The sequence below is a fragment of the Callithrix jacchus genome, chromosome 1 (genome assembly GCF_049354715.1).
Source record: "Callithrix jacchus isolate 240 chromosome 1, calJac240_pri, whole genome shotgun sequence".
Classification (NCBI taxonomy): Eukaryota; Metazoa; Chordata; class Mammalia; order Primates; family Cebidae; genus Callithrix; species Callithrix jacchus.
Window position 1 is genome coordinate 179,990,756 of NC_133502.1, and position 14,935 is coordinate 180,005,690.

Sequence of the window (14,935 nt, forward strand, 5' to 3'; positions counted from 1 at the left end):
TCCCAGCTACTAGTGAGGCTGAGGCAGGAAAATCACTTGAACCCGTGAGGCGGAGCTTGCAGTGAGCCGAGATCGTACCACTGCACTCCAGCCTGGGCGACAGAGCGAGACTCCATCTCAAAACACACACACACACACACACACACACACACACACACAGAGCAGGGTGTAAATCTGCCATCATTCTATCCCAGACCAAATTCCTATGTGTCACCTTGGCAAGGTGGTGCAGCACAATGGACAGTGGGTCTGTGATCAGCTGTGTGGGGGTTCACAACGTGGCTCAGTCAGTTACTTGCTGGGAAAATTACTTCTCTAGTCCTCAGTTTCCTCATTTCTAAAGTGAAGTAACTACTAACCTCAAGTGATCCATCCACCTCAGCCTCCCAAACTGCTAGGATTACAGGCATGAACCACTGCGCCTGGCCTTAAGTCCAGCCCGACCAATATGGTGAAACCTTGCCTCTACTCAAAATGCAAAAATTAGCAGGGCCTGGTGGTGGGTGCCTGTAATCCCAGCTACTTGGGAGGCTGAGGCAAGAGAATCACTTGAAGCCAGAAGGCAGAGGTTGCAATGAGCTGAGATTGCATCACTGTACTCCAGCCTGGGCAACAGTGAGACTCTGTCTCAAAAATAAATAAATAAAAATAAATAAAGTGGGGTAATAATTGTATCTGCTTCAGAGGGTTGTTGTAAGGACTTAATGAACTGATGCATGTAACTCACTTGCACAGGACTGGGTTGTAAACTCAGAGCACACTGGCTGTGTAGTGAGTTACTATTCATGTTTCAGCATGTATGTCCCTTTCTGGTTCTAAAGAACACAGTGATCTTTGATCACCAACATATAAGTAAACAATTCAAGGTTACTTTCAGGTGGTCCTATGCTGATGAACAACCCTGGGTGTTTTTAATCTCCCTAGATATTTTAATGATATGGAATGCTCTTAATGACCTAATTTGAAGCTGGGCATTCATGCCTGTAATCCCAGTACTTTGGGAGACTGAGGTGGGAGGACTGCTTGAGCTTACGAGTACAAGACCAGTCTAGGCAACATAGTGAGATCCTAATCTCTACAATTTATTTTATTTTATTTATTTTTTTGAGATGGAGCTCGCTCTATTGCCCAGGCTGGAATGCAGTAGTACAATCTCGGCTCACCACAACTTCCACCTCCCGGGTTCAAGCGATTCTCCTGCCTCAGCCTCCTTTTGTATTTTTAGTAGAAATGAGCTGGGACTACAGGCTCATGCCACCATGGCTGGCTAATTTTTGTATTTTTAGTAGAGACAGGATTTCACTTTGTTGTCCAGTCTGGTCTCAAACTCCTGACCTTGGGATCCGCCCGCCGTGGCCTCCCAAAGTGCTAGGATTACAGGCCTGAGCCACCGTGTCTAGCCTACAAAAAAATGTTTTTACATTAGTCTGGTATTGCAGTGTGTGTCTGTAGTCCTTGCTACTCAGGAGGCTGAGATGGGAGGATCACTTGAGCCTGGGAGGTTGACACTGAAGTAAACTGTTGATTGTACCACTGCACTCCAGCCTGGGAGAGTAAGGCTCTGTCTCAAATAATAGTAACAATAATAAAAATAAAAGTATCTGATTTGGGAGTATTTTCAAAACAACTCTAAAGCAGAATGCTGTTCAAGTCACCTTATTTCTGCCTCATATGGTGACTCTTTATATGCATAAGCCTCACTGTTTCCATGTGTCACTTGGAGATACTATCATGAAGGTGACTGGCTGATGGACTTCACCTTTTGGTCTCATTATATACATCCGGTGGGATGTTACCCTTGTTCAACAAGCCCAAGGGACACTGCTTGCAGGGATTTTCACTAGACAGCATCGTCAGCTTCAGCTTATTAAATATAAGCAAGTGGCATGAGAAGTAAGATCTACCATTATCCTTTCGTTTCTCTGAAAACATGGAAATTTTGCCCAATTTTCAGGCTCCTGCCATTCTTGCCACTGCCTAGCTTTATCACACTGGCAAGTAGAGCATAACAGAGAATTCGAATAAACCTGCCAAAAACCTTCTCTCAGAAAGTGAACTGGATCTCTCCTGGGCCTCATACACCTCACAGATAACAAAGCTTGATCCAGAAAAACGTTTAGCTTTTTGTCATGATGAATTTCTTTCGAGTCTTCCATTTAACTTTTTCAACAACTTCACGATGATCTCTGAGGATAAGCTCATTCTCACAGATGCTCCTTCTTCTTCTACAGAGAATTATGTCCAGGACAGGGTGTTTTTGTCCCCCTGCCACCCCGACAGATCATAAAGCTACAGAAATGAGAAGCCATGCACCGATTTCTGCTGGTCACAGTTCTCCTGGATCCTTCTCCTTTGACCCCCACTTGGCTCTGAAGATGGGTTTGTAAGCCAAGAGACCTCACTGTCAGCAGTTAGCGTTACTTTTTTTTCTTCTTCAAGATGGAGTCTCACTCTGTAGCCCAGGATCGGCTCACTGCAGCTTCCACTTCCCGGGTTCAAGCAACGCTCTGCCTCAGCCTCCTAAAGAGCTGGGTCTACTGGCGTGTGCCACCACGCCCGGCTAATTTTTTTTTTTTTTAGTAGAGAGAGGGGTTTCACCATGTTGGCCAGGTTGGTCTCGAACTCTTGACCTCGTGATCCGCCCGCCTCGGCCACCCAAAGTGCTGGGATTACAGGCGTTAGCCACCGCGCCCAGCCTTTAGCAATCCGCTTTTTGATTTGTTTCTTCCGGTTCCTTTACTCAAAAACATCTACAAATGGATCTCTGTTCTGCCGCAGAAGCGCCACCTGCGGCGACAGACTCAATTGTGTGTACTGCCTTGTGTCCATTTGCTTTCAGAGAAGTCTCCAAGTCTAGGTTCCAAACTCAGCTGCAAACTAGGGACCTTACTGGAAGTCCTGTGCACAGACCATGGCATCTGGCTTCCTCTCAGTCTCTCCCACTAAGGCTCCCGCCAGCATCTTGGACAGTCTTTCCCGGGGCAGCAGCCACCACCCCGCCTCGAATGGCCCTCCGCCCTGGAGCCGGACTGTAGCTGTCCGGGATCGCCTCGCACTGCCTGACACGTGGCGCCATAACGCGTACGGCTGGACCCTGCGCTAGTCAACTGCTAGCGTCGCAGCACGGCTGACGTGTAGTTGGTCAAAACCCACGGTATCTCGGCCAATCGGAGCTGGCCAATGGACGAGAGGCAGCTACCTCATCCAATCATGTCCTTCCGACGGCCCGCAGCTCGCCCAATCGCAAAACGATGCAGCCAAAGTCGCTCCCGGAAGACGCACGAAAGGTGGGAATAGGCCACGGTGTGGCCACAGGCCCTGCCGTCTGCTCTGGGTCGCGGCGGTTCAAGGCGTGAGTGAGGTAGGGTGGGTGCTGAAGGCGGAGGCGGCACCCACGCCAGGTGAGCAGTCGTTCCTTTGCGTGGATCTTTTAAGATCGGTCGTCTACAAGAAAAGGTAAATGTTTGAGGTAATGGATATTTCAGTCACCCTGATTCGTTCATTACGCATAGTATGCATGTCTCAAAATAACACATGTACCTCCCAAATAAGAACAATATCAATTTTTAAAATACAAAATAAAAAAATACGGGTCCACACTGTGAGTTAGTGTGGTTAAAACTAAACACACTGCACTGATTTGCTTATCCAAGAGTTGCGAGTGATGCCTTCTGTTTATCTGTATTCTAAAAAAAGAAAAAAGTCATAACGATGTTGTATTTTACTAACGTGTGTTACACAGATTGAACCCCACGTGGTGTCATTCTGTGTAATGCATATTGTAAAGTTTAACTTCACTCTGATTTTTTGGTTTGGTTTTGTTTTGAGACAGAGTCTCAGTCTGTCCCTCAGGCTGGAGTGCAGTGGCGATCTCAGCTCGCTGCAACCTAGGCGTCCCGGGTTCAAGTGAATTCTCCTGCCTCAGCCTCCTCAGTAGCTTGGGATTACAGGCATGTGGCACCACATCCAGATAATTTTTGTGTTTTTAGTAGAGATGGGATTTCTCCATGTTGTCCAGGCTGATCTCAAACTCCTGAACTCTGGTGATCTGCCCACCTTGGCCTCCCAAAGTGCTGGGATTACAGGTGTGAGCCACCATGCCTGGCCGATTTTTATTTTCATTTTTAGATTACAGATACTCATAAATAGTCTATTTACGAGTATTCTTGTTCATATCCCAGTGGACCACCTTGCATCCCCAGCGTACCACCACCTCACTTAGGAAACTCTGCCCCACAACACTTTGTTTTATTGTTTGTAGAGAGGCAGGAGCTGGGCAATGAATGTGTAGGTAGGCTCCGGAGACAGACTACCTGGGTTTGAGTCCTCTCCCTTCTACACGCATGCTGAATGAGTTCAAGTCACATAACTTCTCTGCAATTTCCTCATCCTTTTTCCTTTCCTTCCCTTCCCCTTCCCCCCTTCCCCCCTTCCCCCCTTCCCCCCTTCCCCCCTTCCCCCCTTCCCCCCTTCCCCCCTTCCCCCCTTCCCCCCTTCCCCCCTTCCCCTTCCCCTTCCCCTTCCCCTTCCCTTCCTCTTTCTTCTTTTTTCCCTCCCTTTCCCTTGTCTCACTCTGTTGCCAGGTGTGATCTCGACTCACGGCATCCTCTGCCGTACAGGTTCAAGTGATTCTCCTACCCCAGGCTCCCTAGTAGCTGGGATTACAGGTGTGGGCCACCATGCCCAACTAATTTGTTGTATCTTTAGTAGAGACAGGGTTTCACCATCTTGGGCAGGCTGGTCTTGAACTCCTTACCTCGTAATCTACCCACCTCAGCCTCCCAAAGTGCTGGGATTACAGGCATGAGCCACCACACCTGTCCTCCTCATCTTTAAAATAAGGGGATTAACAGTAGCTGTCTGGCAGGGTTTTTGTGAGAATTGAATGAGTTATTATGAAGGTGCTTAGAAGAATGCCTAATCCATAATCTGCACTTTATAAATGATGCTGTTGAGGGAATGTAGTCTCAGAGCAGGTAGGAGCTCCCCGTGTTCTTTCCTTATTTCGCTGTTTGCTATATGCTTTGGGGTCCGAAGGATCTTGTTCCACATTGGTTCTCCAAGCATGCACCTTTTACCTTATAAAATTTACCTAAATTTTCTGAGACTCAGTTTCCTCCTCTGTAAATGAGAACTGATGTTAAGGATGAAATTAGGCTGGATGTGGTGGATCATGTCTGTAATCCCATCACTTTGGGAAGCTGAGGGGTTACAGATCGCCTGAGGTCAGGAGTTCTTGACCAGCCTGGCCAATATGGTGAAACTCCATCTCTACTAAAAATACAAAAATTAGGTGGGCATGGTGGTGGGGATTCCCGTGACCCCAGCTACTCGGGAGGCTGAGGCAGGAGAATCACCTGAACCCGGGAGGCAGAGGTTGCAGTGAGCTTAAATCGCACCACTGTACCCCAGCTTGGGCAACAGAGTAAGACTCTGTCTGAAAGAAAAAAAAAAAAGGCTTGTGGTACCATGGCAGTCTGGAGGTAGACACCCACAGGGAAGGATTCTTAAAGGAGGATGTCCAAGATGAGTCCTGAGGGTTGAGTAGGATTTACCTGTGCCAAGGAGGCTGTGTGGGAATGGGAAGAGTTTCTTCCAGGCAGAAGAGTGTTTCAAGGGCTGGAGCTGGGAGAAAGCCCAGTGTCTAGAAAGGGAGGAAGCGAGAGATGAAGTCTGGAGAGGCAAGTAGAGGCCAGACTGTATTCCAGAGCGCCAAGGAGCTCTGCCAGAGGCATTAATGAAGACCTGGCAGAACTGGTAGCTGCTTTTTCACTAGTTAATTTCTCCTCTGAAAAAGATGGGAGTGACCACAGGAGTGTTGAGCTCATCCTCCCAGGGCTAGGATGGAGGCTGAGCACCTGGGAAAAGCTGCTACTCACAGCTCTTGGGGAACTTTTGCAAGTGGGGACCTGAACTGTGGGGACACAGTCCAAGGAAGCCCAATTATCTCATTATTCTTGGTGTATTTTAGCTTCCACACCTGGGTCCCAATGGCGTGCCATTCCCCCTCCAGCTATTGTCTGTGCCTGGCCCTTGTCTGGGAGGCTGGAGACCTGTGTCATAGCAGCACCCTGCCTTTGTGAGCACGGGCCTGCCAGTTTTTTTTTTTTTTTTTTTTGAGACAGAGTTTCACTCTTGTCATCCAGGCTGGAGGGCAATGGTGCGATCTCGGCTCACTGCAACTTCCACTGCCCGGGTTCAAGCGATTCTTTGCCTCTGCCTCCCGAGTAGCTGGGATTGCAGGTGCACGCCACTATGCCTGGCTAATTTTTGTATTTTTAGTAGAAATGAGGTTTTACCATGTTGGCCAGGCTGGTCTTAAACTCCTGACCTCAGGTGATCCACCCGTCTTGGCCTCCTAAAGTGCTGGGATTACAGGCGTGAGCCACCTCACCTGGCCCAGTGATCTGCTTTTTGTCTCTGTGCATTTGCCTATTCTGGACATTTTGGGTGTTTTTGTTTTTTTAATTTAGACAGAGTATCACTCTGTTGCCCAGGCTGAAGTGTAGTGGCATGATCTAGGCCCACTGTAACCTCTGCCTCCCGGGTTTAAGTGATTCTCCTGCCTCAGCGTCCTGAGTAGCTAGGATACAGGCATATGCCACGATGCCCAGCTAATTTTTCTATTGTTAGTAGAGACAAGGTTTTGCCATGTTGGCCCAGCTTGTCTTGAACTCCTGACCTCAAGGGATCTGCCCGCCTCGGCCTTCCAACGTGCTGGGATTACAGGCATGAGCCATTGTGCCTGGCCTTTTTAAAAATTTCTTTTTGCAACCTAACACAGGATAGATGTTCATATAAAGGGAATCATACAATAAGTGGCCACTTGTGTTGGGCTTCTTTCCCTTAGCATAACATCTTTGAGGGTCATCTATGTTTAACATGTATCAGTAGTTCATTCCTTGCATCTATCCATTCATCAGCTGGTGGAATTTAGGGTTGTTTCTGCCTTTGGCTATTATGATAATGCTGATAGGAACATTTGTGTATATGTTTTTGTTTGAACATCTGTTTTCAGTGTTTTGGGGTATGTATCCAGGAGTAGAATTTCTGGGTCATTTGAGAATTTTGTGTTTAACTTTGAGAAACCACTAAACTCTTTTCTGCAGCAGCTGCACTGTTTTATATTTCTACCAACAATGTGTAAATGTTCCGGGTCTCCGTATCTTTGTCAACACTTATTATTTTCCTTTTCGGGGGGATTATGGCCATTCTAGTGGGTATGAAGTTATATCTCATTGTGCTTTTGATTTGCATTTCCCTGATGGCTGGTGAGGTTGAGCATCTTTTCATGTGCTCATTGGCCATTTGTATATCTTCTCTGAAGACATATCTGGCTGGACGCAGTGGCTTATGCCTATAATCCCAGCATTTTGGGAGGCTGAGGCGGGTGGATCACCTGAGGTCGGGAGTTTGAGACCTGCCTGACCAACATGGAGAAACCCCTTCTCTACAAAAAAATTAGCTGGGCGTGATGGCGCTAGGGAAGCTGAGGTAGGAGAATTGCTTGAACTTAGGAGGCGGAGGTTGCCGTGAACCGAGATAGCGGTTTGAACTCCAGCCTGGACAATAAGAGCGAAACTCCATCTTAAAAAAAAAAAAAAAAAAAAGGAAATATCTATCTATTCAAGTCCTTTACCCATTGTTTCCCCAATTGGGTTGTTTGCCTTTTTGTTGTTGAGTTGTAGGAATTACTTAGGTATTCTAAGCCAGGTACTCTGGTGCTTAGAAGAGGTAGGTGGTGCTCCAAGTAGTCTCAGCTACTAGGGAGGCTGAGGTGGAAGGATTGCTTGAGCCCAGGACTTGGAGGCTGTTGTGAGCTATGATCATGTACAGAGTGAGATTTTCTCTAAAACATAAATAAAAGTCTTAATAAAAGAATTCTTGGCTGGGCGCGGTGGCTCACGCCTGTAATCCCAGCACTTTGGGAGGCCGAGGCGGGCGGATCACGAGGTCAAGAGATGGAGACCATCCTGGCCAGGGTGAAACCCCTTCTCTACTAAAAATACAAAAATTAGCCGGGCATGGTGGCACATGCCTTTGGTCCCAGCTACTCGGGAGGCTGATGCGGAATAATCGCTTGAACCCAGGCAGAGGTTGCAGTGAGCCGAGATTGCGCCACTGCACTCCAGCCTGGTGACAGAGTAACACTCCATCTCAAAAAAAAAAAAAAAAAAGAATTCTTAGTTTGGGTGGATCACCTGAGGTCAGGATTTTGAGACCAGCCTGGGCAACATGGTGAAACCCTGTCTCTACTAAAAACACAAAAAATTAGCTGCGCATGGTGATGCATGCCTGTAATTTCAGCTATTCAGGAGGGTGAGGCAGGAGAATCGCGTGAACCTGGGAGGTGGAGGTTGCAGTGAGCCAAGATTGTGCCATTGCACTCCAGCCTAGACAGCAGAGCAAAACTCCATCTCAAAAAAAAAGTGTTCTTTCTATATTCTCGGTACTAGAGCCTTCTCAGACATATGGTGTACAAATATTTTCTCCCATTCTCTGGGTCATTGTCTCACTTTTTTGACATCAAGTTAGATTTTGAGATCCATTTCTCCAGGGCCTATGCTTCTGAGATACCGGCCTACACTATGGAAGGCAAGACTTGGTTACTACATTCTGCTGCCAATGACCCTTCTTCATCCTACTGTTATCTGGCCACCTTCACCTCACATGTCATGCCACTAGTTGCTGTGTCTTCCTGGGGCTCCATGTTGAGGGAGATGCTGAAGTGATGGAGCAGAAAGAGAACTGTGGTTTGGGAATGCCACCATGGGCACAGAAAGCGAGCAGGTGGGATGGCTTCCTGGCACTTGGCCATTCCTTTTCTTTATTTGGGAGGCTTCTTCAAGACCTCCCTCTTTTTTCTTTTCTTCTTTTTTTTTTTTCTCGCTCCTGTTGCCCAGGCTTGAGTGCAATCTTGGCTTACTGCAACCTCTGTCTCCCGGGTTTCAGCAATTCTCCTGCCTCAGCCTCCCGAGTAGTTGGGATTACAGGCATGTGCCACCACACCCGGCTAATTTTGTATTTTTAGGTTTCACCATGTGGGCCAGGCTGGTCTTGAACTCCTGACCTCAAGTGATCTGCCTGCCTTGGCCTCCTGGAGTTTCCAAGTTTTATTTATTTTTTGGAGACAAACTCTCGCTCTGTCACCCAGGCTGGAGTGCAATGGTGTAATCTCAGCTCACTGCAACCTCTGCCTCCTGGGTTCAAGTGATTCTCTTGCCTCAGCTGCCCAAGTAAACTGGGATTACAGGTGTCTGCCACCACATTTGGATAATTTTGTATTTTTTTTTTTTTTTTTTTGAGATGGAGTTTCGCTCTTGTTACCCAGGCTAGAGGGCAATGGCGGGATCTCGGCTTGCTGCAACCTCTGCCTCCTGGGTTCAGGCAATTCTCCTGCCTCAGCCTCCTGCGTAGCTGGGATTACAGGCATGCGCCACCATGCCCAGCTAACTTTTTGTATTTTTGGTAGAGACGGGGTTTCACCATGTTGACCAGGATGGTCTTGATCTCTTGACCTCGTGATCCACCCGCCTCGGCCTCCCAAAGTGCTGGGATTACAGGCTTGAGCTACCGCGCCCGGCTTAATTTTTGTATTTGTAGTAGAGATGGGGTTTCACCATGTTGGTCAGGCTGGTCTCGAACTCCTGACTTCAGGTGATCCACCCACCTTGGCCTCCCAAAGTTCTGGGATTGATTACAGGTGTGAGCCACCGAGCCTGACCAGTTTCCAAGTTTTTTTTTTGAGACGGAGTTTCACTCTTGTTACCCAGGCTGGAGTGCAATGGCGTGATCTTGGCTCACCGCAACCTCTGGGTTCAAGCAATTCTCCTGCCTCAGCCTCCCGAGTAGCTGGGACTACAGGCGTGCGCCACCATGCCCAGCTAATTTTTGTATTTTTAGTAGAGACGGGGTTTCACCATGTTGACCAGGATGGTCTCGATCTCTTGACCTTGTGATCCACCCACCTCAGCCTCCCAAAGTGCTGGGATTATAGGCATGAGCCACCACGCCTGGCCAATTTCCAAGTTTTAAATCTTGCTCTCATTTCTTCTTTTATTCCCCAGTGTCTTGTCTTTGCCTCCTCCTCTCCTCTTCCTTCAATGTCTAGTGGGAAATGGAGGGCAAAATTATAAGGATTGGGTGTGGTTTGAAGAGAAGATGCTAGGGCTCCCACAGAGCCCCTGTGTCATTGAGCCCCTCAGAGGAGACTTGCTTTTAACCTGTTTGTGTGTCTGGTGGCGAGGCTCAGATGTCCCTCCCTGCTGTGAGCTCCTGGGCCTATGCAGGGGCCCCCTGCTGGTTCAGACCCAGTGTTGCAGTGTCGCATTTTTAGCTCCAGGCAACCATTCCTTTCCACCCCGCCCCCACCCTCCCGCCCACCCCAGGCTGGAGTGCTGTGGCGCAGTCGGCTCACAGCAACCTTCGCCTCCCCAGCTCAAGCAAGTCTCCTGCCTCAGCGTCCCAAGTAGCTGGGATTATAGACGTGCACCACCACAGCCTGCTAATTTTTGCACTTTTAGTAAAGATGGGGTTTCACTATATTGGCCAGGCTCTTCTTGAACTCCTGACCTCAAGTGATCTGCCCGTCTCGGCCTCCCAAAGTGCTGGAATGACAGTCATGAGCCCGTCAGGCCTCCCATTCCTATAGAAGTGTACCTTCCCTTAGGTGGGGCCACATTTCTAGTGGCCACTAGATAGCTTGTGGTCTCCTCCCAGTGTCCAGAGCCTCCCATCCCCAGACCTTGTTCAGGCTGGTCCCTACAGCTGGAATGTTCCTCCACAATCTCCTCTGATTAAACTCTGCTCTTCTTTCAAGGCCTGGCCTCAAAGGCACCTGTACCAAGAAGGCCCCCTCTGGCTCTCCAGCTGGAATCCATTTCCCCCTGGAATATTGTCCATTTTTCCCCTTGAGTTTAGATGACTGCATTTTCTGAACTGAACGTGGGAACTCATGCTGAGTCTCGTTAGTACAACTGCACTGTGGAAAACAGGTGCAGAGCATTTGAAAGCAGCCAGTCCAGGAATCCTGGAACAGCTCATGACTGCACCAGCTGGAGGCCTCGAATTCCTGGATCGGATCATATTGCAAGTTAGCTGTGGCCAAATCCCCGTTATCCTCCTACCCTTTCTCAGGAACGAGGAAGCACTAGACCACATGAGAGCCAGGTCCCGAGACATTCAGGCCCAGCTTAGGCTGTGTCTGGCAGGTAGTGAGAGCTCACAAAATCAGTCTTTATTGTTGTAGGGTTTTTGTTTGTTAGTTTTGGTTTTGGTTTCTTCTTTGCTACAGGTCTTGCTCTGTCGCCCAGGTTAGAGTGCAGTGGCATAGTCATGGCTCCTTGCAACCTCTGCCTCCTGGGCTCAGATGATCTTTCCACCTCAGCCCCTGAGTAGCTGGGACTATAGGCATGTACCACCAAGCCTGGCTAAGTTGTTTTTTTTTTTGAGACAGAGTCTTGCTGTGTTACCTCCCTGGTTCAAGCAGTTCTCCTGCCTCAGCCTCCTGAATAGCTGGGATTACAGGTGCACGCCACCATGCCTGGCTAATTTTTGTATTTTTAGTAGAGATGGGGTTTCACCATGTTGATCAAGCTGATCTCGAACTACTCATCTTGTGATCCGCCTGCCTCAGCCTCCCAAAGCGCTGGGATTACAGGCATGAGCCACAGAGCCTCTAGCTTGCACTTTAACCCTTACCTGGCTGTGTTGGTTTCAGCGAGTCTCCAAGGTTGTACTAGTTTTCTATTAATACATTACCACACATTTAGTGGCTTATGTAACTTTGTTACCTTAAAGTTCTGGAGGTCACAGTGGGTTGGCAGGGCTCATTTTCTTGTGGAGGCTTTAGGGGAGAATCCATTCCTTGTCCTTTGCAGCTTCTAGAGGCAGCCTGCATTTCCGGGCACAAGGTCCTGCGTCATTCCTTTCTCAGTCAAAATGATGACTTCTGCTTCATCAACCACCTCTTCTCCGACCCTGACCTTCCTTCCTTCCTTTTGTGAGGACCCTTGTGATTCCACTGGCCCAACCCAGTAATCCAGGATTCATCTCCATATCTCTAGATCCTTAACTTCATCCCATCTGCTGAGTTCCTTTTGCCATGGAAGGTACCATATTCACAGGTTTCAGGGATCAGGACTTGGATATCTTTGGCAGGGGCATTGTTCTGCCTCCACAAAGTCTACTCTTCTTCTCTATTACACTAGTAATGTCTATTTTGTGGGTATGTCGTGACTCTATAGGGAGTATTCAGCACAGTGGCTGGCACAGAGTAAGTGCTGAATGAACCACCCTGTTACTGTTCAGCCTCCTCCTATCATTTTGTTTTATTTTCTTTTGAGATGGAGTCATTCTGTTGCCCAGGCTGGAGTGAAGTGGTGTGCTCTCGGCTCACCACAACCTCTGCCTCTCGGGTTCAAGTGATTCTTGTGCCTCAGCCTCCTGAGTAGCTGGGATTACAGGTGCCCGCCACCACACCTGACTAATTTTTATATTTTTAGTAGAGATGGGGTTTCACCATGTCTCTAACTCCTGACCTTGTGATCTGGCTGCCTCAGCCTCCCAAAGTGCTGAGATAACAGGTGTGAGCCACTGTGCCTGGCCTTCTAGATGAAGAATCTGAGGCTCAAACAGTCTATTTATTTATTTTTTGTTTATTTGCCTTCTATCATTTTGTTAGTTGCTAGGTTTTGAGCACTGGGCCAATTCAATGGCCTTCCTAAAGATGGTCAAGGAACGGAATGGAAAATAAAAATTTGGGTTACATCTTCCCTGTTTTGTAGAGATAGCAAAATATTGAAGACATTGGCAGGGAAATAATGCAAATTTGATGATGTAAAAGAGAGTGGCCGGCTTGGTGGCCTTTAATCCCACCAAGGGAGGGCAGATCACTTTAGGCCAGGAGTTCCAGACCAACCTGGCCAACATGGTGAAACCCCATCTCTACTAAAAATACAAAAATTAGCGGGTGTGGTGGCAGGTGTCTATAATCCTAGCTACTTGGGAGGCTGAGGCAGGAGAACTGCTAGAACCTAGGAGTTGGAGGTTGCAGTGAGCAGAGATTGCACCACTGCACAACAGCCTGGGTGACAGAGGAAGACTCCGTCTCAAAAAAAAAAAAGGTAACACTGCAAATGACCGTGGATAAAATGTAGGAAAATTCAGAGAATTATAAAGAAGTCTGTACAATTACTTAGAATCGTACTACCCAAGTACTAAGCTTCACTCAGCAGCCTCAGTTCTGGAGTTAGGCTGAAGTGTGTTAATTTTCCTTCAGGGTCCCGCTGTGCGACCTTGGGCACATTATCTAACCTCTCAGATCCTCCTTTGTCTCACCTGTGAGTTACAGTATCTGCCCCTGGCTTGGGATTAAGAGAGACAAACCATGTGCTTTAGCCCAGAGCATGGTCCACAGCTGGTGCTGTGTCAGCAACAGCACGTGGAAGAGGGTGGGATGATTTGGGTGCAAGGACCCAGCATTATTATTATTTTTGTATTTGCTTTTTGAAATTGCTTTTCTAATTGGTTACTCGTCTAAAAAAGTAAGAACCCTCCTCCACTCTCTCATTAGCAGACTACGGAGGTAACCTAGACGGGAGTGAAGTCTCCCAGACCTTTTGTTTTGCCGTCACACAAACACACAACACTCAAGAGGAGGGGCTTATTACTTTTCATTTTGTAAAAATGGGACAAAGTATCCATATTGTGCAACAACCTTGCGTTTGAAATGAACAAATTATTATTTCTGCTTCCTTTCGTACATATACCTTATATATATTTTAACAAAATCTGGGCTTAGTCTGTCGGGAGCCGTTGCAGTTTTGAAGGGGAAGGGGGTGGAGATCCGGGCTTGCTCCCCGTCACTGCCCCCCTCCATCTCTACCCCCTCTTTCTGGGCGCCCTCTTCCCGGGCCCAGGCTCTTCCCAGGCCTCTAGTGCTGGCTACTCCTCCGGGTCTCCTTCCCGAGCCCGGCTCCGCCCAGGTCAGCCCAGCTCCCCTCCCGCCCCTCCCGCCGTCCCCCGGCCCCTCCCCCTTCCCAGCTCCCTCCCGCCGCTCCCCGCCCCTCCCCCCGGCCCCCGCCTTCGCTCGGCCCCCGGGCGGATCCCAAGGCCGCCGCTCCCGGGAGGCGCGGCAGGGGGCGCTGCGCGGGCTCAGGCTGCGGGCGGCGGCGGGAGGAGGAGGCCGAGGAGGCGGGGGCGGCGGCAGGCGGGGGGCGGGGAGCCGAGCGCTAGAGGGAGCGAGCGGCGAGACAGGCGCTGAGGCTCCAGCGCGCAGCTACGAGCGAGCCCGGGAGGAGGGAGGGAGCGAGCGATCAGCCCGCGCCGCCGCCTCGCAATCCGCCGCCATCCCGCCGCCCCCGCGCTCGACCGCCGCCCGACCGCCATCGCCCGGCCCGGCCGCGCCCGCGGAACCAGACCAGGTGGGCCGGGGCCGGGGCTTGGGGGCGGCGGCGCTAAGATGGAGGCGGCGCGGCGCGGCCCGGCCGGGCTTTGTCTCCCGTGGCCGCCGCCGAGGGCCCTGCGCCCGGGCCCGACCTTTGTCCGGGAGCGCGGCTCGGCCCGGCCCCCGCCGCCGCCGCCGCCGCCTCCTTCCCGCCAGGCGCAGGGCTGTGGGGCTGGGAGGCCGCGGGGCCTGAGGGCGGCGGGCCCGGGCGTGCTCGCCATTGTTGTGGCGGCGCTGCGCGGCCTCGGGCTCGGGCGGGGTCCGGGGGCTGCGCGCCTCCCGCAGGGCTCGCTGGCCACCCCCGTATCGGCGAGGCCGGTCCGGGCTGCAGAGGCTGGAGGGGCGGGGGTCCCGGGGCAGCAGCCGTGTCTCGGGGTTCCGGGGCCGGCGTCCGCGCTCCCCGCCCCGCCCGGCTGACGGAGAAACGCGCCCGAGGCGGGGTCCTGCGGGGTCGGGCCTTGGGCCCAAGACGCTGAGCGGGTTCGCCCG

General features: G+C 50.2%; 1 protein-coding gene across 50 annotated transcripts in view; it reads left to right on the forward strand.

Annotated features, from left to right (window-relative positions):
* Nucleotides 1-3,289: 3,289 nt before the first annotated feature.
* The window catches only part of PRRC2B (proline rich coiled-coil 2B), a 113,349-nt gene continuing 101,703 nt past the window's right edge, over nt 3,290-14,935 (forward strand). For 30 of the 50 annotated variants that reach the window (XR_013519724.1, XR_013519726.1, XR_013519725.1 and 27 more), the window contains exon 1: nt 14,234-14,423. The gene's annotated coding sequence lies outside the window, so the exon portion shown is untranslated. Of the gene's footprint in view, nt 3,470-14,233; nt 14,424-14,935 lie in introns of those variants that run through there. The other 20 variants (XM_035260717.3, XM_003732065.6, XM_035260759.3 and 17 more) reach the window with 2 other exon arrangements.